General features: G+C 50.3%; 1 long non-coding RNA gene across 1 annotated transcript; it reads right to left on the reverse strand.

Moving 5' to 3' along the window:
• Positions 1-9677: 9677 nt before the first annotated feature.
• LOC309452697 lies at positions 9678-17749 on the reverse strand. Its single transcript, XR_014186613.1, has 3 exons — positions 17673-17749; positions 13026-13070; positions 9678-9914 (listed from the first exon to the last, which is right to left on the reverse strand). It is a non-coding gene; the product is annotated as an uncharacterized lncRNA (long non-coding RNA).
• Between the last annotated feature and the right edge of the window lie 6093 nt (positions 17750-23842).

Consider the following 23842-nt stretch of genomic DNA (forward strand, 5'->3'; position numbering starts at 1 on the left):
CATCCCAGATACAGTATCATAGATACAGTATCCCAGATAGAGTATCCCAGATACAGCACCCTAGATACACCATCCTAGATACAGCATCCCAAATTCAGTATCACAGATAGAGCATCCTAGATACACCATCCCAGACATAGTAACCTACATACAGCATCCCAGACACAGTACCCGAGATAGACCATCCCAGATACAGTATCCCAGATACATTATCCTATATATAGTATCCCAGGTACAGTATCCCAGATAGAGCATCCTAAATACAATATCCCATATACAGCATGCTAGATACAGCATCCCACATGCAGTATCCCAAATAGAGCATCTTAAACAGAGCATCGAGATACAGCATCCCAGATACAGCATCCCAGATACAGTATCCTAGATACAGCATCCCAGATACAGTATCCCAGATACAGCATCCTAGATACAGTATCACGTATACAGCATCCCAGATACAACATCCTAGATACAGCATCCTAGATACAGTATCCCAGATACAGCATCCAAGATACAGTATCCTAGATATAGTATCCCAGATACAGTATCCCCGATACAGCATCCTAGATACAGCATCCCATATATAGCAACCTACATACAGCATCCCAGATACAGCATCTGAGATACAGCGTCCCAGATACAGTATCCCAGATACAGTATCCTATATATAGTATCCCAGGTACAGTATGCCAGATACAGCATCTTAGATACAGCATCCCACATGCACTATCCCAGATACAGCATCCTAAATACAGCATCGAGATACAGCATCCCAGATGAAGCGTCCTAGATACAGTATGCTACTTACAGTATGCCACATACAGTATCTGAGACACAGCATCCTAGATACATCATCCTAGATACAGCATCCCAGATTCAGCATCCCAGATACAACATCCTAGATACAGCATCCTAGATACAGTATCCCAGATACAGCATCCTAGATACAGTATCCTAGATACAGTATCCTAGATATACTATCCCAGATAAAGTATCCCAGATACAGCAACCTAGGTATAGTATCCCAGATACCGTATCCTAGGTACAGTATCCCAGATAGAGCATATAAGATACAGCATCCTAGATACAACATCCCAGATACATTATCATAGATACAGTATCCCAAATACAGTATCACAGACACAGCACCCTAGATACACCATCCTAGATACAGCATCACAAATTCAGCATCACAGATAGAGCATCCTAGATACACCATATTAGATATACCAACATACATACAGCATCCCAGATACAGCATCCCAGAGAGAGTATCCCAGATACAGTATCCCAGATACAGTATCCTATATATAGTATCCTATATATAGTATCCCAGGTACAGTATCCCTAATACAGCAGCCTAGATACAGTATCCCAGATACAGCATCCTAGATACAGCATCCCACATGCAGTATCCCAGATACAACATCCTAAATACAGCATCGAGTTACAGCATCCCAGATAAAGCATCCTAGATACAGTATGCTAGATACAGTATCCCAGATACAGTATCCGAGACACAGCATCCTAGATACAGCATCCTAAATACAGTATCCCGTATACAGCATCCCAGATACAACATCCTAGATACAGAATCCCAGATACAGCATGCCAGATACATCATCCCAGATATAGTATCCTAGATACAGCATCCCACATGCAGTATCCCAGATACAGCATCCTAAATACAGCATCGAGATACAGCATCCCAGATAAAGCATCCTGGATACAGTATCCTAGATACAGTATCCCACATACTGTATCCCAGATACAGCATCCTAGATACAGAATCCCAGATACAGCATCCTAAATACAGTATCCCGTATACAGCATCCCAGATACAACATCCTAGATACAGATTCCGAGATATAGCATGCCAGATACAGCATCCTTGATACAGTATCACAGATACAGCATCCTAGATACAGTATCCCACATAGAGTATCCTAGATACAGTATCTTACATACAGTGTCACATATACAGTATCCTAGATACATCATCTCAGATACTGAAACCTAGATACAGCATCCCAGATACAAAATCCCAGATACAGGATCCTAGATACAACGTCCCAGATACAGTATCCTAGATACAGTACCCCAGATACAGTATCCCAGATACAGCATCCTAGATACAGTGTCCCGTATACAGCATCCCAGATACAACATCCTAGATACACCATCCTAGTACAGCATCCCAAATACAGCATCCCAAATACAGCATCCCAGATACAGCATCCTAGATACACCATCCCATATATAGCAACCTCCATACAGCATCCCAGATACAGCATCCCAGATACAGTATCGCAGATACAGTATCCTATATATAGTATCCCATGTACAGTATCCCAGATACAGCATCCTAGATACAGTATCCCATATACAGCATCCTAGGTGCAGCGTCCTAGATACAGCATCCCACATGCACTATCCCAGATACAGCATCCTAAATACAGGATCGAGATACACCATCCCAGATGAAGCGTCCTAGATACAGTATGCTAATTACAGTATGCTACATAGAGTATCCGAGACACAACATCCTAGATACATCATCCTAGATACAGCATCCCAGATTCAGCATCCCAGATACCACATCCTAGATACAGCATCCCAGATACAGTATCCCAGATACAGCATCCTAGATACAACATCCCAGATACATTATCATAGATACAGTATCCCAAATACAGTATCACAGACACAGCACCCTACATGCACCATCCTAGATACAGCATCACAAATTCATCATCACAGATAGAGCATCCTAGATACACCATATTAGATATACCAACATACATTCAGCATCCCAGATACAGCATCCCAGATAGAGCATCCCAGATACAGTATCCCAGATACAATATCCTATATATAGTACCCTATATATAGTATCCCAGGTACAGTATCCCTAATACAGCAGCCTAGATACAGTATCCCATATACAGCATCCTAGATACAGCATCCCACATGCAGTATCCCAGATACAGTATCCTAAATACAGCATCGAGATACAGCATCCCAGATAAAGAATCCTAGATACAGTATCCTAGATACAGTATGCCAGAGACAGTATCCGAGACACAGCATCCTAGATACAGCATCCTAAATACAGTATCCCGTATACAGCATCCCAGATACAACATCCTAGATACAGAATCCCAGATACAGCATGCCAGATACATCATCCCAAATACAGTTTCCCAGATATAGCATCCTAGAAACAGCACCCTAGATACAGTATCGCAGATACAGCATCAAAGATACAGTATCCTAGATACAGTATCCCATATACAGTGTCCCAGGTACAGCATCCTAGATACAGCATCCCAGATACAGCATCCCAGATAGAGTATCCTTGACACTGTATCCCAGATATAGCCTCCTAGATACAGCATCCCAGATACAGCATCCCAGATATAGCATCCTAGATACAGTATCCCACATAGAGTATCCTAGATACAGTATCCCACATACAGTGTTCCCTATACAGCATCCAAGATACAGCATCTCACATAGAGCAACCTAGATACAGCATCCCAGGTACAACATCCCAGATACAGGATCCTAGATACAACATCCCAGATGCAGTATCATAGATACAGTATCCCAGATACTGTATCCCGGATACAGCACCCTAGATACACCATCCTAGATACAGCATCCCAAATTCAGCATCACAGATACGGCATCATAGATACACCATCCTAGATATAGCAGCCTACATACAGCATCCCATATAGAGCATCCCAGATAGAGCATCCCAGATACAGTATCCCTGATACAGTATCCTATATATAGTATCCCAGGTACAGTATCCCAGATACAGCATGCTAGATACAGTATCCAAGACACAGCATCCTAGGTACATCATCCTAGATAGAGCATCCCAGATTCAGCATCCCAGATACAACATCCTAGATACAGCATCCCAGATACAGTATCCTAGATACAGTATCCCAGATACAGCATCCCTGATACAGCATCCTAGATATAGTATCCCAGATATAGCATCCTAGATAAAGCATCCCAGATACAACATCACAGATACAGCATCCTAGATGCAGCATCCCAGATATAGTATCCCAGATGCAGTATCCTGTGTACAGTATCCCAGATACTGAATACCAGAGACTGCATCCTAGATACACCATCATAGATAGAGCATACCAGATACAGCATCCTAAATACAGCATCTCAGATACAGCATACTTGATACAACATCCCAGATACAGTATACTAGATACAGCATCCTAGATACAGTATCCCAGATACAGCATCCAAGTTACAGCATCCTAGATATAGTATCCCAGATAAAGCATCTTAGATACAGGATCCCAGATAGAGTATCTAGGTACATTAGCCCAGATACAGCATCCCAGATACAGCATCCGAGATACAGCATCCCCGATAGAGCAACCTAGATATAGCATCCCACATACAGAATCCCAGATACAGAATTCTAGATAAAGTATCACAGATACAGTATGCTAGATATAGTATCCCAGATACAGTATACCAGATATAGCATCTTAGGTACACTATCCCAGATACAACATGCGAGATACAGCATCCTAGATACACCGTCCTACATACAGCATCCCAAATTCAGCATCCTAGATATAGCATCCCAGATACAGTATCCCAGATACAGCAGCCCAGATACAACATCCTAGATACAGCATCCAAGATACAGTATGCCAGATACAGCATCTTAGATACAGCATCCCAGATACAGCATCCTAGAACAGTATCCCAGATACAGTATCCTAGAAAAAGGATCCTAGATACAGCATCCCAGATACAGCATCCCACATATAGCATCCTAGATATAGTATCCCAGATACAGTATCCTAGGTACAGTATCCCAGGTACAGAATCACAGATACACCATCCTAGATACACCAGCATAGATACAGCATCTCAAATTCAGTATCCTAGATACAGCATCCCAGATACAGCATCCTAGATACAGTATCCCAGATACAGCATCCCTTATACAGCATCCTAGATACAGCATCCCAGATACAGCATCCAAAATGCAGCATCCCAGATACAGCATCCTTCATACAGTATCCCTGATACAGTATCCTAGATACAGTATGCCAGATAAAGTATCCTAGATACACCATCCCAAATAGAGCATCCCAGATACAGCATCCTAGATACAGCATCCCAGACACAGCATCCTAGATACAGTATCCCAGATACAGCATCGTAGATACAGCATCCTAGATACAGTATGGCAGATACAGCATACAAGATACATTATACTAGATACAGTATCCCAGATACAGCATCCTAGATACAGCATCCTAGGTACAGCATCCCAGATACAGCATCCCAGATACAGCAACCTAGATACACCATCCTAGATACAGCATCCTAGATACACCATCCTAGATACAGCATCCCAAATTCAGCATCCTAGATACAGCATCCTAGATACAGTATCCCAGATACATCATTCTAGATACCGTATCCCAGATAAAGCATCCCAGATACAGCATCCTAGATACAGCATCCCAGATACAGCATCATAGATACAGCATCCCAGATACAGCATCCTAGATACATTATCCCAGATACAGTATCCTAGATACAGTATCCGAGATATAGTATCCCATATACAGTATCCCAGATTCAGCATCCTAGATACAGCATCCTAGATACAGCATCCCAGATACAGCAGCCTAGATACAGTATCCCAGATACAGCATCCTAGATACAGCATTCCAGATACAGCATCCCACAGACAGTATCCCAGATACAGCATCCCAGATACTGCATCCTAGATACAGTATCCCAGATACAGCATCCTAAATACAGCATCCCAGATATAGTTTCCTAGATACAGCATCCTAGATACAGTATCCCAGATACAGCATCCTAGATACAGCATCCCAGATACAGCATCCTTGATACAGTATCCCAGATACAGTATCCCAGATACAGCATCCTAGATACAGCATCCCAGATACAGCATCCTAGACACAGCATCCCAGATAGAGCAACCTCGATACAGCATCCGAGATACAGCCACGTGGGCGGCTGCGCAGTGGAACTCAGTGGACTTGAGAACCACTCAGCTGTGTGAGGATCAGACATGTACATAGCAACTTTGCGTCTTAAATGACGAGGATGTTGTGCTTTCTTTTGGAAGACATCAGATTTTAATGTTAAGGAAGCTGTAACTACCTTGGTGTTTCCTCCTCCCCGCAGTCGCATTTCTGGTTCTGTCTGTCGAGCTGAGCTCCTCTCCCGCACCAAGCGCTGATCGTGGGGCTCAGGGTGGGGGGGGCAGGGAGGCCGGGGGGTCCGTGGGCTTCAATAAGTTTTGTTTGGGGTTTTTCAAACGCCTCTGTTGACACGTCGTATAAAAACTGATTGCTGCAGTGCTAATGAATGAACAGGAGGATGAGCAACAGACTGCAGAAACTGTTTGGGTGTTGGTTTATTGAAAAATTCTTATTGAACTCAAAAAGCAATAAGATCTTGCAGTGGTCTTCTAATACCTAGTGACAGCTTTTTAATGTACTGGTTTGGAACTTTGAGATGATACTGGATATGAAGCGGCTGTTCCATTGTGGAATATTGCAGGAGTAAACTCTTGCATTTCAGCATTCCTGGCAGATCTGCAGCTTGATAAAGACCTCAGGCTGTTTGGTTTAATCAGACTTTTGTAGATCCCACCTTCCCTGGTCAAATCACCGGCTGCCAATGTGTTTTCTGGTGTTGTCACTTCTTTCTGAACAAAGACGGCAGAGGTGGCAGCTCTGCTGGTGGTGTCTGTTTATTGAAACATGGGTATCTACAGGAACTTTAACCTGAAAGCTCAGAAAGCTGTGGTCCGTGGTATATCTTTGTAAAGTTTGTAGATTCTTCTGCAGATATTCTTATGCCAACGAGCACGGAACGTTTGTGAGTGTGAACTGCTGTGCAGTGAGAAGGAAGAAAGATGTGTGAGCTAAAGCAGCAGGAAGGCTGCAGCCGTGTAAGCCGGGGGTGCAAACGGCACGAAACGGGCTGCAGCGGCGGAGCCCTCGGTCCCGGGCCGTCCCGGGCAGGCGGCGGAGCCCTCGGTCCCGGGCCGTCCCGGGCAGGCGCAGCCCGAGCGCTCCCGGCCCCGCTGCCGCTGACCCGCCGGGGCCGGGGCCGCGCTGCGGGCGGACAGCGCCGCTCTGCGGCCGCCGGCGGCTCCGGGCCGGGAGGGGGGGCGGGGCCCGGGGCGGGCGCGGACGGGATTGGCTCCTGCGCGGGATGGGCGGGGCCACGCTGCAGAAGCGCGCGGGCCGAGGAGCCCGTGCCGGCAGTGCGGCGGCGGGAGCAGCGCGGGAGGAGCGGCGGGGCCGGCGGTGAGCGAGGGGCGGGCGGACACCGGGGAGACTGGGCGGGGCCGCCCCGGTCCCGGCTGAGGGGGGAGGCTGGAGGGGGAGGGACGGGCTGGCTTCGGCAGGAGGAAGGCGAGGGGCAGGCAGCCGCAACAGCGCGGCCCGGGCCGGGCCGAGAAAGGGGTGAGGGGGAAACACGCGGGCGGCTGTGAGGGAAGGAGCCCCGGGCTGAGCGCTGCGCGGGGCTCGGGCGGGGCCGTGGGGCGGAGGGGGAGCCCGTGGGGACACCGGGCAGAGGGAGGAAACGAGCGGGAGGGGCAGCGCCGGGGCGGGAGCGGCGCAGGCGGGGCCGGGGCCGCCGTGGGGGCGCCAGGGGCGCGAGGGGCGGGGGGGAGGGGCCGGGAACGGGGGGAGCGGCGGAGGAGCCTGAGGGCGGGACGGCGCGGGGGGAGCTTGGGCGGGAAAGGCTGAGGGACCGCAGGGAGGGGGGACATCGGGGAGGCTTTGGCGGGAAAGGCTGAGGGACCGCAGGGAGGAGATGGCGTCGGGAGGCTGCAGTGGGCAGTGCTGAGGTAGCTCAGGACGGGATGGCACTGAGGTTGGTTTCAAAGGGAAATGCTGAGGTACCTTGAGGAATGGATGCTGGGCTGGGAACTGTGAACACAGCAGATTGCTTAAGAGGGTGTTCATGACAGAAATTTGTGCAGTGAAGTATTCCAGCAAAGAGAGGGAGAAGAGCAAAACAGATCAGGGCTCCTAGGACACCTGCAGGTTTGGGGACAGGGATGACGAGGTTGTTAATCCGGTCCTAACTATTTCTTTCTCTGTCCCTCTCTTGCAGCACCGGACTGAATGGAGGAGCAAGTGGACGGGAAGTTCCTGGCCACACACAGATCACATTTGTTACTGTCGCCCTCAGAGACCCGGAGATCCGAACCGTTCCCATGGTGCCTTGAAGCAGCCTGTGCTCATGCGCTTCTCCCGGGGAGAAGGCAGAATGGCAGTAACGGCCACGTTAAGCCACAGGGTGCACACTCTGCAGCTGTCAAGCCCAGCTCTGCGTTAGCTCACACCTGCGATTTTGCGCCGCACACGCAGATTTGAGTTGTCGCTGTCTGTTGCAGCGTTTGGCTTTGGTGAGGACAGCGTGTGTTTGTCAGCAGTTGGTGTAGGTGGAATCTTGAGGAGAAAGCGATATTTCCGTGCCAGAACTGGTTGGTGTTTGCACGGTATTGTGGCGGTTGTTCCCACAGGCGATCAGTGCTGGAGTATTATTGCAGGATGAGGGCATTTTGGAGGCTTGTCTGTGAGATGCACTAGAGGCAGCAGTTGAAAGCGAAAGGCTGAGATTTGGAGAGTTTGTTGGTGGGTTTTGGGCAGTTGTCAGTTGAAGAGTTGGCTGTTTGCAGGTGAGGTGTAGGCAGAGGGTGAAGCTGACTTTGCCTGGGCGGCGCAACTGGCTGGGTGTGCAGAGCTGAGGAGAGCGGGCTGCTGCGGGGGCCCTAAAGCTGGAGAACCAGCCGGCAGCTGCAGACGCTCCCGCTGCCGGGCAGGGCCGTGCAGGCCAGTGCCCTGGGGACAGCGACGGGACCCTCCGCACGTACCAGAGAGCAGGTGAGGACCATGGGCATTTGTACTGAGCTGTGACATCTCTAACCCGTGACATTGGGGTCCAGCAAGTACCAAAGAGCAGATGAGGACCGTGGGCATTGGTACTGAGCTGTGACATCTCTAACCCGTGACATTGGGGTCCAGCAAGTACCAAAGAGCAGGTGAGGACCGTGGGCATTGGTACTGAGCTGTGACATCTCTAACCCGTGACATTGGGGTCCAGCAAGTACCAAAGAGCAGGTGAGGACCGTGGGCATTGGTACTGAGCTGTGACATCTCTAACCTGTGACATTGGGGTCCAGCCTGAGCAGGGCACGTGCGGAAGCTGTGCTGCAGCGGAGGGCAGAGCTGAGGGGAAGGGCTGTGCGAGGGGCTGGTGCCAAGGCAAGGCGGGCGCGCTGTGGGGTGTGGGGAGGTGTCAGCCCCGGACTCAGCCCCTGTCTGACTGTAGTGCCCTTGGGCTGGTGTAGCTCAGTCCTCCGTGTGTTTCTCTTCAGGTGGAGCAGCGTGCAAAGGAAAAGCAAGGAAGGAGGTGAACCTGTGAGGAAGAGTGATGAATAAAGAGGATTGGAGCGCACCTGCCAGTCAAGAGGGATCAAGAAAGAAGACACCGGCGGTGGAACCGCAGGTCAGGAGAGCTCAAGGAGGGAGAAAGGTGATTGTGGCCGTATGGGTTTTTCTAGCTCACACAGTTTGCCAACTTTTCGGTATCGTTTTCTGGCGACGAGGATGGGATAATCTGCCTGACCTCCCGTGGATCCCAGTATCTCTGGGACCTTGTGCCGGCACTGGGGAAATCTTGGAAGGGACCACAGATCCTCGGACCAGCTCGGGACGCGGGTAAAACCCCATCAATGAGATAAGGCACTTTCATTGTCTGGTTGGGTTGGCACGCTGCCTGCGCGAGACGTGGGCGACACCAGCGCGTTGGGTCTGCGCATTCGCGTCTGCGCATTTTGGTAAACTGGGTAACTTAAAAAAAGAAAGAAATAAACAATTAAAGAGAAAAATGAGAAAACAATAAATTAAAGAGAAAAACAAGGGAACAGTAATTTGCTAAAGGTACCGTTAGTGATTTTGCTGTTTGTGCCTTAGCAATTGTATAATTGTTCGTGTCTTTAGTGGTTTGTTGTTGTTGTTACTTGTGTCTTGGGTGATTTTATAGTCCAGTACTTACGGTTCACCAATCGTCTGTTATTGTGATTGTGAAGTAGGTAGTGGACAATGGACAGGATGATTCGGAAGAAATCCCCCCCGGGCTGTGTTTTCTGACATTGGAAAAGGATCGTTTGCTGTTCAACAGGGAGTCAACCAGGGAGAATCTGATTGAATACTGTCATTAATGGCGGCCACTGTAAATAATATTAATATGCTGCACAGGTCTAGGTGGGTATACTTTGAGATGTGTAGTACAGTAATGTGCTACATGTAATATATAGTAAGATATATATTTTAAATCATATATTGCCTATTACATAACGCATATTACACAATACATAATGTTACATATGCTTTGTCTTTATCCCCTTCAGATCCATTTGTTTTGAAAAAGGATAATCAGGGAAAGAAATGGAAACCAGTAAAAGGTTTGTTGAAGAACAGATATTGGTGTAGAATACACAGAGAACATGAGATCAGAATTGTCCCTCGGTCAGTCCAGGGTGGGATCCTGATATCCTTATGTCGGGGGACAGGCTGCATTGGTATGGACAGTGCATTTTATACGGGATTAGACACGCTGTGCCTAAAGCTGTAAATACGCCGAAACCTTCTGAGATTAAACAGGATCGTGAGGAGTCTCCCACTGAGTTTTTACACCATCTTAAACTGACAGCTCAGTAATATATTAATATAGGTCCTGACTTGGAGAACAGAGAATGAGAATTCTTAGTTGACTGGGAGCTCATTATTCTGTGTTAAACACTATGCAGGGAATATTAAGTAGCAATTCTGTAACCGTTATGGGTGTCACAAAAATTGCAAAACACGGCCCTTTAACCCGCTGCTTAGAATGTTTGTATGTGGAGTCTGGTACTTATTGATTGTGTACCATGGGTCTTATCTTGTGCACAACAAATGGTTGAAAAAAGCTTTAATGGTGCAGTGGCTGTGCGGTTACACGCTGCTATGGCTGCAATTGTTAAACAAAGAAGGGGGAGATGTGGCAGGGTTGTGACATCAGGCCTGTGAGAAACTGCAAGAGTCACAGTGTGAGAACAAGTGCTGGTGGAATAACACAAGCAGCAAAGACTGTATGGGACATGAACCATCAGGGACAGAGGGATTGATACGGAATTGGTACATCAGGGACAGAGGGACTGATATGGGGTTGGTACATCAGGGACAGAGGGACTGATACAGGATTGGTACATCAGGGACAGAGGGATTGATACGGGATTGGTACATCAGGGACAGAGGGACTGATATGGGGTTGGTACATCAGGGACAGAGGTACGCGATGTTTCAAATGCAAACCTGAGTTTGTATTAAACGTCTCTCTACATCTTAAACAGAGTCTGTGCCTCATTTGCTACACCCCTTTATCTGTTTCCCAAATTACAATTTAGACTGTATTTACCGTTGTAAAAACAAAGCTTTCCCCCCCTTAATTTTTGTCATGTGTTGTAATTAGAATTAATAGAGATATTGGAGCCCGTCCTAATTAAACTGGAAAAAAGACAGCAGCCATGTGTATTTTTAAGTAAAGATTAAATCAAATCTGCTAGCTCATTATCTTTAAGCGTTTTCCTGTGCTCACCTCCCTCCCAAGGTTTTGTGTCTGTTGTATCAAGGCCTGACACCCACGGCCACAGTGGATGAATCACCGTGGGCACAACACCAGAACCCGCCTGTTCGTGTCCAGGATATCCACTCCAGCAGACACTGTTAGTAAAAGAGCACATCATGGAACTGAAAAAACATCTAATTGTGTTTATGCACATTCACTGCTCTTTTTTCTGCTTTATACCCATTGTAGCTTTTCAAAATTAAACAGTTTGAAAAGGATTTTTGTTTTGGCTCTGCACACGGAGCCTGATTTTCCTTCTCTAGGGCCTTTTACCCGGTTCACCACACTCGTGTGATCATTGCGCTGCATGTGGGCAAAATCAGCCGTGCCCTGTGTTTCTCCTGTAAAATAGTAAGAACGCTAATATAATCGTGCCAGGAACTGCCTTCACAGTGAATATTTGAAGGAACCACTGCTAATGTATTTTTAATTGGTACTTGCATTATGGATTAGATGCAACAAAAATCCATACTTTCATTTATCCTTTGTAATACAAGAGATGGTTGAACTTTTCTATAGCAGATTCAATCACTTGTTGTAAAGCAATGAAATAAATAACTTAGGCTTTTTGTATGGATAAACAACGTTTAATCCAATTCCTTAATTGTATTCCTTAAACACTTGTTCGTTAGAGCATAAGCAAAACAGCGCTGGGTGCGCGGGGGATTCGCTCCGCCCAACACGCACACCTTTAAACAGTAAGAGGTGTGCTTAAATACAGTAAGGTGTTACATATTCATAATGACCCCAGGAATGCCTGTACATATTCATAACCTTTCCCGCTTCTTATTAAAATGAGTTTCAGAGAACCATTTCCATAGTCTCCTCCTTGACCCGCCCCTGTTGCGCCTGCGCAGTGTCACTTGGTGGCTTTGAGGAGGGGTCTCTATGGGACTCTATGGGTCTCTATGGTCTCTGTGCTCTCTATGGGTCTTTATTGGACTCTATGGTCTCTGTGGGTCTCTCTGGGTCACTATGGTCTCTATGGGTCTCCCAAGCTGCCAAGTCGACCGAAACCAGACTGGCCCCCCTTTTGCTGTAAATCTTGGCTGTCTTGTCTCCCCAAGGTTACAGCTGGTGCTGTAAAACTTCTGATCTCGGCACACGATGAGGTTCTGGTTTTTCTTAACACAACTGGTTACATACAGCTCTAAACTAGATATTCATGTGCCTTCAAGTGTTAGTTCATTAGTAGGCCCTTATTATGTGGTTGGTTAACCCTGAAAATGTTAGCTCCCTCTATCAATATAACCTCATAAACAAGTTTCAGAACTTTTTACATAGAACTTACCCACCTTTTCCTTTTTCAGGTTCAGAGCCCGAGCCTCATTTGGTTATATCTGTAAACATGAAACATGTCAGCACGAATCACAACTGCATTTCTCACAGACAGAAGTGCCTGAACTCCACAGCTTGCCTGGCAGTGCAGAGAGCAGGAAGTGTGGTGACTCCTGGGCCCTTGGGGACATTTCACCCTGTTTTGTGTCCCAGTCCCTCCCTGCTCCCTCCTCTTTCCTACTGTGCCCTTCTTCCTCTTCATCTCTTCTCCCTCTGTCCCTCTGCTGCTTCCTCACCTATTCCTCCACCCTTCTGAATCTCTGTGCAGGGTTTCTCGTATCTCCCTCTCCGTCTCCACCCCTCTGTGTTCTCACCATCCCTGGTTTCTCTTTGTTGTCATTCTTGTCTGTTGCTCTGTCCTGCTCCGTGCCCCATCATTTCTCACTGTATCCCTCTGTCCTGCTCCCTGTGCCTGTTCCTGCCCCTCTTCTTTTTTACTCCCTCTCCATCTTGCTGCCCACCCCAGGATTTTTTCCCAATCTCTATCCTGACCCCAACCCTTATTGTTCTTTCTCTCTCCTGCTCCCTCTCTGTCTTTCTGCCTGTCTTCCCTTTCCCTGCTGCTTCTTTCTCCATCTCTGTCCAGATTACTGCCCTATCCCCTCTCACTATATCTCCCCTGTCCAGCTGGCTCTGCCTTTTCTTTGTTTTCTCTTCCTCTTTCCTGCTCCTCAGCCCTCTTTTCCTCTTCCTCCAGCTCATTGCTGCATGTTTCCCCTTTCCAGTCTCTTCATTTTGATCTGAACTTTGCTTTGTTTCTCAGTCCCTTTGTTCTGTTCCCTGCCTTTCTTTTTGTCTCTCCATCTGTACATTCCCCTCCCTGTTTTTCTCTACCCTCTTCCTGCTTCTCCTCCTCCCCCCTCCCTATCCCTCTGTCCTGCTCCTCAGCCCTGCTGTTTCTTCCTCCCTGTCTCATCAGCTCCTTGTTCCTTTCTGCCTTGATCTCTCCATCTCTCCATCCTTTTCCCTATGTGTTTCTTTCTCTCTGGGCTCCTCTGTCTTCTCTCTTGTCTGATTTGTCTCTTTCTACTCCTTTTTCCTTCTCCCCACCTTCAACTGAATGACCAGGTGTCTGTGCACTCTGGTGTTTTCTCATCCCTGCCCTGGGGAAGATCTGTGTCTGTAGGGCTGGGGATCATTTAGGAGCTGGTCTCCTTCTGCAGACAGCAGAGCCGGGTGCAGTTGTGGCAGAGGTTGTTCTCGGCTGCTGCTCTGTGCAGCTTGGTTAAAGAGCCAGCTGGGGGCTTCTTTGGAAGGGAGGTTTCTTGTTCTGTGCTTACTGCTCCTCGGGACCCTGCACAGGAGCGGAGTTGGGGTCTGCAGGGACGGGTGGGACCTGCTGTGGTTCCTGGTGAATGTGAACTTGTCCTGATGGCCTCGAATGAAACCAGACTGACTGTAGGTGGTTTTCTTCCCAGATCCTGTTCCAACCTCCATGCTCAGTGCTAAAGAACAAGAGACCTTGTGCTGTTTTCCAGATGTCAGTGGCTGCGAATCAGCTGAGAACATCCTGCCTTAGGTAACGGGCAGGTGGTCTGTGATCAGGGCTGTGGACTTGAATGGCCGTGCTTTCATGAACGTTTCCTGGTCTTGCCGTTTCAAAGCCCTTCCTTCTCCTGGAAATTTAAGACGGAATTTCTTATTCTGAGGTTCAGACGGGAGTTGGACTTACTGTTGAACGGCTGATATAATGTGCTCCCTGAGGAGCACATCTTGCTGTTTTGTTGTTGTTTTCCAACACCGTCTGAACTTTGGTCAGCAAGAGGAAGAGTGGTTGACAGAGTCTGTTTTCTGAGAGCAACGTGTTCCTGTACCTTTCCCTCTTTCTGTGGTGAAGGATTCCTTCCCTTGCAGAGAGGACTGCGAGACCCGCTCCTGTCAGGTGGGACTTTGCCTCCAAACGTGGCGCAGCCTCTTCCATTGTGACATCAGCCACTGCCGTTGATGTCACAAAGCAGCATCAGTGCTGAGGTCAGCACAGCAGGGTATAAGACCAGGGGTCTCCCTGCGCCTCGGTCACTCTCGATCTTGAGGGAACTGAGATCGCAGAGTTTCTGGCTCACTCCCGAGCGAGCGAGATGCTTGTTACCTGCACCTCAGCAGGTACCCAGAGACACCCAGAGACGGCTGAACGTCTGAACTGGTATGTTGGGAATATTTTCTGCTCCCTTCCCCAGGTGTGTTTTCCACCTCGTCAGCTGGGGTGGGTGGAGGGTGGGCAGGAGAGGAACACGAGGGCAGCCTGGGAGCTGGGTCTGGAGCTGCTGGAAGGCAGCAGCCGCCTTTCAGTCTCTTCATGAACGCGAGGGCTGGGCCCAGAAAGCCTTTGATCTCTGCAGAATGAGGGACAGGTCCATTTTGGATGGGACAGAGAGAGTCCCAGGGGGTGGCCCAGACACAGCCTGCCGCAGTAATTGTGAGAGCTCAGCTCCGTCCTGTATTGTGCTCTGCAGGGTGGGTTCTGTCCCTGAGCCTGCTTGGTTTTCCTCTCCATGGGGACCAGAAGGACACCAGCGTGTCCTCTGTTGGCCGTGGGTCTGACTTGTGTTCCTGACAGAGGAGGTTTCCTTGGGAAACCTGGTCAGCTCCTCACCAGGGCTCTGCCTCAGGAAAGGGGCTCGAGATCCTCAGAGGGGTGCAAGGAGTTCTCTAGGAGAACAAAAGGGATTGTTTATTCCTGATGAGTGTACGCTCTGAGCCTGTTGAGAGCCTCCTGGAACAGGCAGGAGGAATTTCCCCCTTGCAGAGCGGTGTGTGCTGTGTCTTGGCAGATCAGGCTCAGGGCAGCAGGGCCCAGCCACCAGAGTTTCTTTGGCACTTCCTGGGTTGCCCGTTGCTTGCCAGCACGCACTGACATTCAGCCACCCTCCCTCTTTCCAGTCTGCATTTGTCTGCAGTTCTGCCAAGAGAAGGGCCAGAGATAACCCGGCTGCTAAAGAAACGCTGCGAGAGGGGAGACACACATTCCCCTGGCAGCTCTTGGACTGTAGGGGCACAGACTGAACCTTCTCTTGAGAGGGTGGAGAACAGGAGCAGCACAAGTGTCCATCGGATGCTGGGCAGGAGAAACAGGCATCTGTTATGTCCTTCCATTTCCAGAGAATCCCTCTCCAGCCCCACAGATGTGAAATGTGGACACAAGTCCTTTTGCAACTCCTGCTCTTAATACAGAGTCAACCTTGAGCCCTTTGTCCCTACGGAAACAATCTTTGCTGTGACAAACCCCCCCCTGGTGCAGCTGGTGACACCTCCAGCAGTGACTGGAGCTGGTGCAGGACCAAGCCAATGCACACGGCAGGAACGCCAGGCTCCAGGGCTGCAGTCCCTGCTGCTGCTCTCCAGTCTGCTCCTGATCTGCACGGGAACCGCCAGCTTCACCAGCCTTTTCTTTATCTGCTCTGCAGGAAGATGGAGGCTCTCAAGGCAACGACCCTTGTGCTGCTTCTCGGTCTATTCTCTTTCGGTGAGTCTCTGCAGATCTCCGACCTGAGGACGGTGCTTTAGGAGGCACTCGGGGCTCCATCCTGCCCTGTTCCTCTTCCCCCGCTGTGAGCAGAGGAGCTCAGCCAAGAGCAGAAAGTCCCCACAGAGCTGTGCCAGTCCCTGCTCCAGCGGGACGGGTGTGGGTGAGGAAGGGCTGAGTTGCCTTCCCCAGGAGGGCTGAGCCAGTTCTCTTCAGCCCAGGGAGAGGCCGTGGCTGAGCTCTCCTGCCCCAGGGGCTGAGAATCTTCTGCAGGACAAGGAGCACAGTTCATGGCAGGCAATGTCCATCTATTGCGGAGCCCGTACGCCATGATGGCCACTGTCAAAGGCAGCAAGAGGAGAGACAACTATGGCACTTGGGAGAGACACAGAAAGGGGAGTGGGCAGGCCGAGGCACAGCCCAGCCTTAGACTGAGTTCTAAGCTCTGGTGTGTTTCCACAGGTGTTTACCACGTGGGACGACTTGGTGCCTTAACCCCCTGGAGCACTGCAGACCTGAGCGAAACCCTGCCCCTGCCAGACCACCTCCGTAAGCTCCAGGAACAACTTTACCATCTGCGCTGGAGCGCAAAGGATGTGGCTGAGTGGGCTCTGCAGGAAGGACTGAAGCAGGCAAAGCTCCCAGGCGTTACCGGACAGGTAAGGGCACAAGGCAGAAGGATCTGCTCAGGGGTTTTATCCTCTGTCCACACGTATCCTACTCCATTCCTGTCACAGCCAACAGGCTGGTGCTGCTGGAACAAGTGCTGTCATGGCCACACTCCCTTTTCCTGTTGCTCCACACTTCCTTATGGGGAAGAGAGAGCGTGATGGGAATGACAGCCATCTGAGTCGGACCTTCCTCTGTGCCCAGATCTCGGGTCCTCCTCAAGGGAGGGCTGGAAAGAAAGTATGGTCTCAGAGGTCCAGAGTTAAGCCAGGCCTATCTCATGCCCAGAAGGCTTGCCCCTGGCCTGGGGCCTCTCCACAGGAAAAGCCCCTTCCCGCAGCTCCAGCATTCAGAGCACTGGAGTGAGCAGCCCCCCCTTTCTGATCCCGACAATCACAGCAGAGCAAACCTGGGAGGCTTCCAGGCAGTGTGGGCGTTCCCTCCATCTGAAACGGGCCTTGTCCCCGCTCACCTTGGCTGGCCTTGCAGGGGAGCTGCTTGCCCCGGTCCTTCTCCTTCCAACAGGCGCTCTCCTTTGTGTTCCCTCCCAGGCTGTGCACGAGATCATTAATCAAGCTTTGGAGAAGCTGGAAGAAATGCAGGTCCCGATGCCAGATTATGCCCTGAAATCAGCAGGTATTGTGAGATTGTACAAACAAACCAGTTCCAAAGCGCCTCCTGTCCAGATTGACAAGATGGGCATTGGAACGTGCCCAGGGGCAGGAGAGAAGGGGTGAGAAGTCACGGGTCACCTCGTGCCCTAAAAGTGCCTCCGCTGACAGAGCCTGTAACGGGCCAGACCCCATGGGAAGCACAGAAAGGCTGGTTCACATCCTTGCCTATTTCCACTGCCAAATCCGACAGTTTGATGACTCCCTGCCATGTGTTCCAGAGGGGTCGTGCTAGCAAGACAGAGGGGAACCCACTGTAGGACATGGATTACAACTGAGAAGCCTTTTCTAAGTCAATAGTGCAATATTTCTCCTGACACTGCCTGATGATCATGCTCATGTTTGAATTTCCAGGGGCAGCCGTCATTCAGTCCAAGACTTCTCCATCACTCCGGGATGCCAAAGCAAAAGTCTTCCTGTATTCCCTGCCATTGATGGATTACATGAGGTCTCCTGAGCTGATTCTGGAGGTAGAAGCACCAAGAAGCAGTAACACTAAGGCTGGGAGAATGAACCACACACGCTGCTCCGAGCGTCCTTCCCACCTGTCTTTGCTCCTCGAAGCTTCTTCTCCTGCCCCCTTCTCTCATGGACCTGCTCTCCTCCTGTGTCTCCCTGCTGAGTGTTTCTTGTCCTTTCAGCCGGACAATCATCCTGGCAACTGCTGGCCCTTCCCAGGAAGTCAGGGACACGTGTTCATCAAGCTGTCCATGCCGGTCGTTCCCAGAGCCGTCACCATGGCCCATGTCTCAGGGACAGCGTTCCATGGAGAAAGCATCTCCGGAGCTCCCAAGGACTTTGCTGTCTATGTAAGTGATTTCTCTGGAGTTGGGAGCTGGGGGTTCCACAGCATTTCTGAGCAGGGAATGAAGCTGGGTCAAAGATTCTGGTGGCCTGAAGCTTCCTCCTGTCTCAGAACAAACAGGCTCCTTGGTGCTGCTTCCTTCCCATTGTATTCCTCTTTTATTCAATGTACCACTCAAAAAAAAAATCTCCTGGGGCAAGATGCTACTCCAGGAGCCACAGGGAAAAGGAGCTGGACAGTGCATGGTCCTAAACCTTCTTGTCTTCCAGTCCCAGTGCATTTGTGATCCTCAGGTCACCTCCCTCTCACTGGGAGCGTCTGCTCCTTTTCTGACAGGCAGCCTGGACTCGCTGAGTGGGCAAGTGTGACGTGCTGCCCACCTGCAGCTCTTCGTCTTGTCCTGTGCTCATGGTCCTTGGACTCCGTAGCTGAAATAACCCCGTACTTCACTGGCTGAAGTTCAGTCTCCCATGGTGCACCAGACGCTCTGTTTTCTCCACCCATCTTTCTGTAGGGCTTCAAGGAAGAACACGAGGAGCAGGGAACGTTCCTGGGACAGTTCACTTTCCTGGCAGCGCTGAATCCCAGTCAGACCTTCCAGCTGAAGGTATGGGGACACAGAGGGAGGAGAACTGTAGGAGAGGAGGAGAAATGCGGCTGCATGGGGAGAGGCTTCCCTGCCAAAGGGTACAGGCAGCCCTGTCCTTGAGCAAGTGCCACGCTGCCTTTCTTCTGCTTTAACTTCCTGGTGGCGGATGGCTGCACTGCCATCTTCTCTTTCATTTTGGGGTTAAACTTCATTGCTTAGAAGCACCACAGTTGAAGCTGGAATCAGCTTGACTGTCTGGACCCCAAGTGTGCACAAGCAGCCACATCCCGTAGGATGCAGGACTGCTGGTCTGCCAGTTAGACACAGAAATACTGGGCTTCCTGAGGGTTCTGTTGGTGCTGGCAGTGAGCAGTGACAGGGAGGCCATTCTGTTTCCGTGGCTTTCTGGAGAAGGCAATGAGACATGTTGGGATAAAAGCCATTTTTGAAGCTCCCCATTGGGATTAAAAGGCATTTGGGGGCTCCCCATTGGGATTAAAGGCAGTTTTAAGGTTCCCCATTGATCCCCATTGAGCCCCATTGACTCCAATTGACCCCCATTGACTCCCATTTGTCCCCATTGACTGCCACTGACGGCCATTGACCCCCATTGACTCCTATTGACCCCCACTGACTCCCATTGATCCCCATTGAATCCGATTGATTCCCATTGACCCCCACTGACCCTCATTGACTCTCACTGATCCCCATTGACTCCCATTGACTCCCATTGACCCCCATTGACTACCATGGAACCCCATTGATCCCCATTGAGAAATTTGTTGGTTTTGAGTCTTCCCAGAGCAAAAATTGTCAAATTTAAGGTGAAATTTGTCAGTTTTGAGGTGAAATTGTACACCAGCACTGGGTCTTCTGACTGTGGAAGCCTGTGCCCCAAAGCAGGCGAGAGCCTTCCAGTGTATTTGCTAAGGCACCTGGTCGCTGTTGCTTCCTTGGCTGTTCTCATGGCCCAGTGAGGGAACATCTGGACCATGACAGGTCAAAAGCCCCGCGGGGCAGCAGGAAGGAAGCTGCTGGTCAAGGCCGTCGCTGCGGCACTTCTGTCAGTGCTCACGGGCCAGAGAGGAAAAGGCGACTCATTTCTTCTTGTCATTGCAGAACGAGCTCCCTGGGGTCGTGAATTACATCAGGCTGCAAGTGCTGAGCAACTGGGGCCACCCGGACTACACCTGCCTGTACCGGTTCAGGGTGCACGGTGATCCGCCCAAAGACAGGGGAGACACGGCAGTTTCATCTGTCAATAAATTCCATTAATGTTCACCCAGTCGAGTTCCCTTCTGCTTTGCCTGTGATGCTGCCTGGTCCTCCCTGAGCTCACTGGAGCTCCCCATCCTTCTCTCAACTACCAGCTTATGGGAGACTTCAGGAGTGCACAGCAAGATTGTCATTATTAGGGAAAATAAGAAAACTGAGTCACAAACCTGCAGAAAGCCTGACATGCACACACTTGCTGCGACACAGGAACATCAGCAAGGCCCTGCCTGGACACCAGAGATTAAATTAATGGACAGGTTTCCTGTGCAGGAATAAATTATGGATCGACTGAATGGAACCATCTGTTGTTACTTGTTTTCACAAGAGGCACATGGTGCTTCAGCTGCCATCTTTCAGCCTGTTGCCGATGAGAAAATGGAAGTGTGGTTTTTTGTAAGAAGGAAACCTTAATTGGAAAGTTGGTTCATGGACTTTTTTGCCTCTCTGGGCATGTATGGACTTAATAGCCCAGGAACCGTTACAGAGTGATTAGCAAAGCAATCCCAGGACACTTAAGCGATCCCATACCCACACCAGTCTGTCCTTCCTTTTGACCCCAGCTCCCCAAGGCAGGAGCAGGCAGGGCAGTCGTGCGCTCGGGCCGCACCAGGGAGGAGAGAGCAGGACCAGCGCTTGGCAGCCGGGGCTGGGAACAGCAATTTGTGCTCTGAGCTGGGGCTTAGTCCATGTGCAAGCCCAGCACGGGTCCAGATACCAAACTGAGGGTGTCGGTTCACCCCGGTGCCACACACATGGCACCTTCTTCCATCGCCTCCTCCGATGAGCTGTTTTGCAGCCCCTTCCAGCTCAGCCCAGCTCAGACACCTGCACTCTGGCTCAGGGCTGCCTGGGGCTGGTGACCCTCGGGGCAGCAGCAGGAACAGGTCTGACCCTGGTTGGGGGGCTGTCCCTGGGCTGAGCCCTTGGGCCCAGGGCTGCTGAACTGGGCCATGCTGGGGCCCAGGGTTGCTGAGGTCAACAGGTCCCCCTGTCGATTTTCTCATAGATACCCACAGGGACCAAAGAGACCATAGAGACCCACAGAGAGCCATAGAGACCCACAGGGACCATAGAGACCCATAGAGACCATAGAGATCCACCGAGACTCATAGAAGCCACAGAGAGCCATAAACACCCATAGGGACCCATAGAGACCATAGAGACCCATAGGGACCATAGAGATCCATAGAGATCCATAGAGACCATAGAGACCCATAGAGACCCATAGAGACCATAGAGACCCACTCTGCGACTGTTGCTGTTCTCCGTGGGGCAGCGTGGTGCTCACCAGGCACAGCCAGAGCTGTTCCTGTGCCAGGAGAGGACTTCACACAGAGCCTTGGCTGATGGTGACAGTTCCCACCAGCCGTCCCGCTCTGGAAGGTCGAGGGGACACTGACTGGTTGTCACTTGCCTTGCAGGAACAGGATTGACCAGCAGGAGGGAGGCAGGACCGGAGGGTCCATGAGGTCAGAAAGCACATCAGACAGCTGGTACAGTCATGGTGACAGCAGAGGGAGAACAGAAAGAGATGCAGTGACCTGGCTGGGCCAATGCTGCTGATGTGACACCTGCCACACAAACACAGACACAGATCCATCACCACATGATGGAGAAGGCAGAAGTTAAAACACATGAAGCACCGTGGATCAGCTAGAAACCATCCAGATTACACGTGGGAAGGACGATCTACCTAGTGACAAGAACATCACCTGACAAAGGATGCAACAGGGGAGCACTGGAAAATGAAAAACTGGTTAATTTGGATTAGCAGCTGACCTAACAATATCAAAACTAAATACAAATTCTGGATGGTTCCCTATCAGCATAACAAGACATGTGCAGAAAGAACTGAACAGGAAGAATAAATAAATTGGTATAATATGTGTGAAATGTCAATGGCACAAAAATGCACCCTCCCGGTAGAAACTAAAGCTACACTATTTTTCTAAAAATGCAGTACATTTATTATAAACATTCAGCCAGGGAAAAGTTAGGGTGACCCTTCCCATTAAAAATGTTTTTATTTCATGTGGTTGTTTGATGGCGTCAGTGTGGAAAGTTTTTCTGTCCTTTTAGTCTCTGTAGACAGACAGAGGCCTCGGTGCGTCCTGAGGAGGCGGGAAAGGTGCCTGGGAGGGAGGAGAGCACGGGGAGATGGGGACAGAGGGGCAGACAGAGCAAAGAGCCGGTGCTGGCACTGAGGACACTGCTGCTGTGCAGGGGCTGCTGGGGTCACAGCCCCAGAGCAGTGACAGACATGACCGGGCCACTGGCTTGTGCTGGTCACAGTATCACACAGTATATGGTCCCTTGTGGAGCAGAAATCCCCCTGCAGCCTCTGGAGCTCCACGCAGGAGCAGTGTCGCCACCACGACGGTCCTTTCTGCACCCCTTGTTCCACCCCACGGACGTCGGGCTCAGGTCCCACACGATCCAACACGTCCTCACCAACCACCGCTCCCCTTCCCGCCCTTTGGTGTCACACACAGACAGTTGCCCGCAGTCCATGGGCCACCCCTGTGAAACGCCCATGAAATGTCACAACAGCCATTGAGCTCCTGGAGCCTGTGGCTTTGGGCTCCGTCTGTTCCGTGGCCACTCCGGACAGTACAGGTGTCTGTTCCATGGGGTCACGGGCACCAAACCCAGCTCAGGTGGGAACCGAGAGGGTCCCCTTGTGTTCAGGCCCAAAGCGCCACCTGTAGCATCTGCCCACCCCTTTGAGTGCCCAGAGCCTCCTTCCTGGGGCCAAATCCTCATGTTTAGGGTTCCAACGTGTCTTTTATCACCCACGGCCTTTGTTCAGGGCCCACAGCTTCATTTTTAGGTGGGCTTCGTTGCCTGGCAACAACCAACCAGAAGTCTATGGTGAGTCAGTGGACCCAGGACAGCCAATCACATTTGAGGAGGCGGGGTGAGTCATGTGACTGATAGGTAACCAGCCAATCAAGCTTTGAGGTCTGCAGGAAAGGCGGTGAGAGTTGAAGGAGCTGAGGAGTGTTCAGGGCCGGGCTGTGCTGGCTGCACCAACCACATCTGGTGGGAGTGCAGTACATAGATGATTGACATGCAGACTGACCCATCACTTGATAGGAGGAGCCAATATGAAATCCCAGACAGCCAACCAGAGGAAACAGGGCCTCAGGAAAGGCGGAAAATGTGGGGGGGAGTAACCCCTCAGGCAGCCAATCAGAGAGAGCATCACTTCAGAGCAGGGTGGGCCCCAAACCAGGGCAGAGCCAATCAGCTGCAGGATCAGCTCAGGGGAGGAGACTGACAGCCCTCCCGACCAATGGTGG

The sequence above is a fragment of the Streptopelia decaocto genome (assembly GCF_964273445.1).
Source record: "Streptopelia decaocto genome assembly, contig: HAP1_SCAFFOLD_271, whole genome shotgun sequence".
Classification (NCBI taxonomy): Eukaryota; Metazoa; Chordata; class Aves; order Columbiformes; family Columbidae; genus Streptopelia; species Streptopelia decaocto.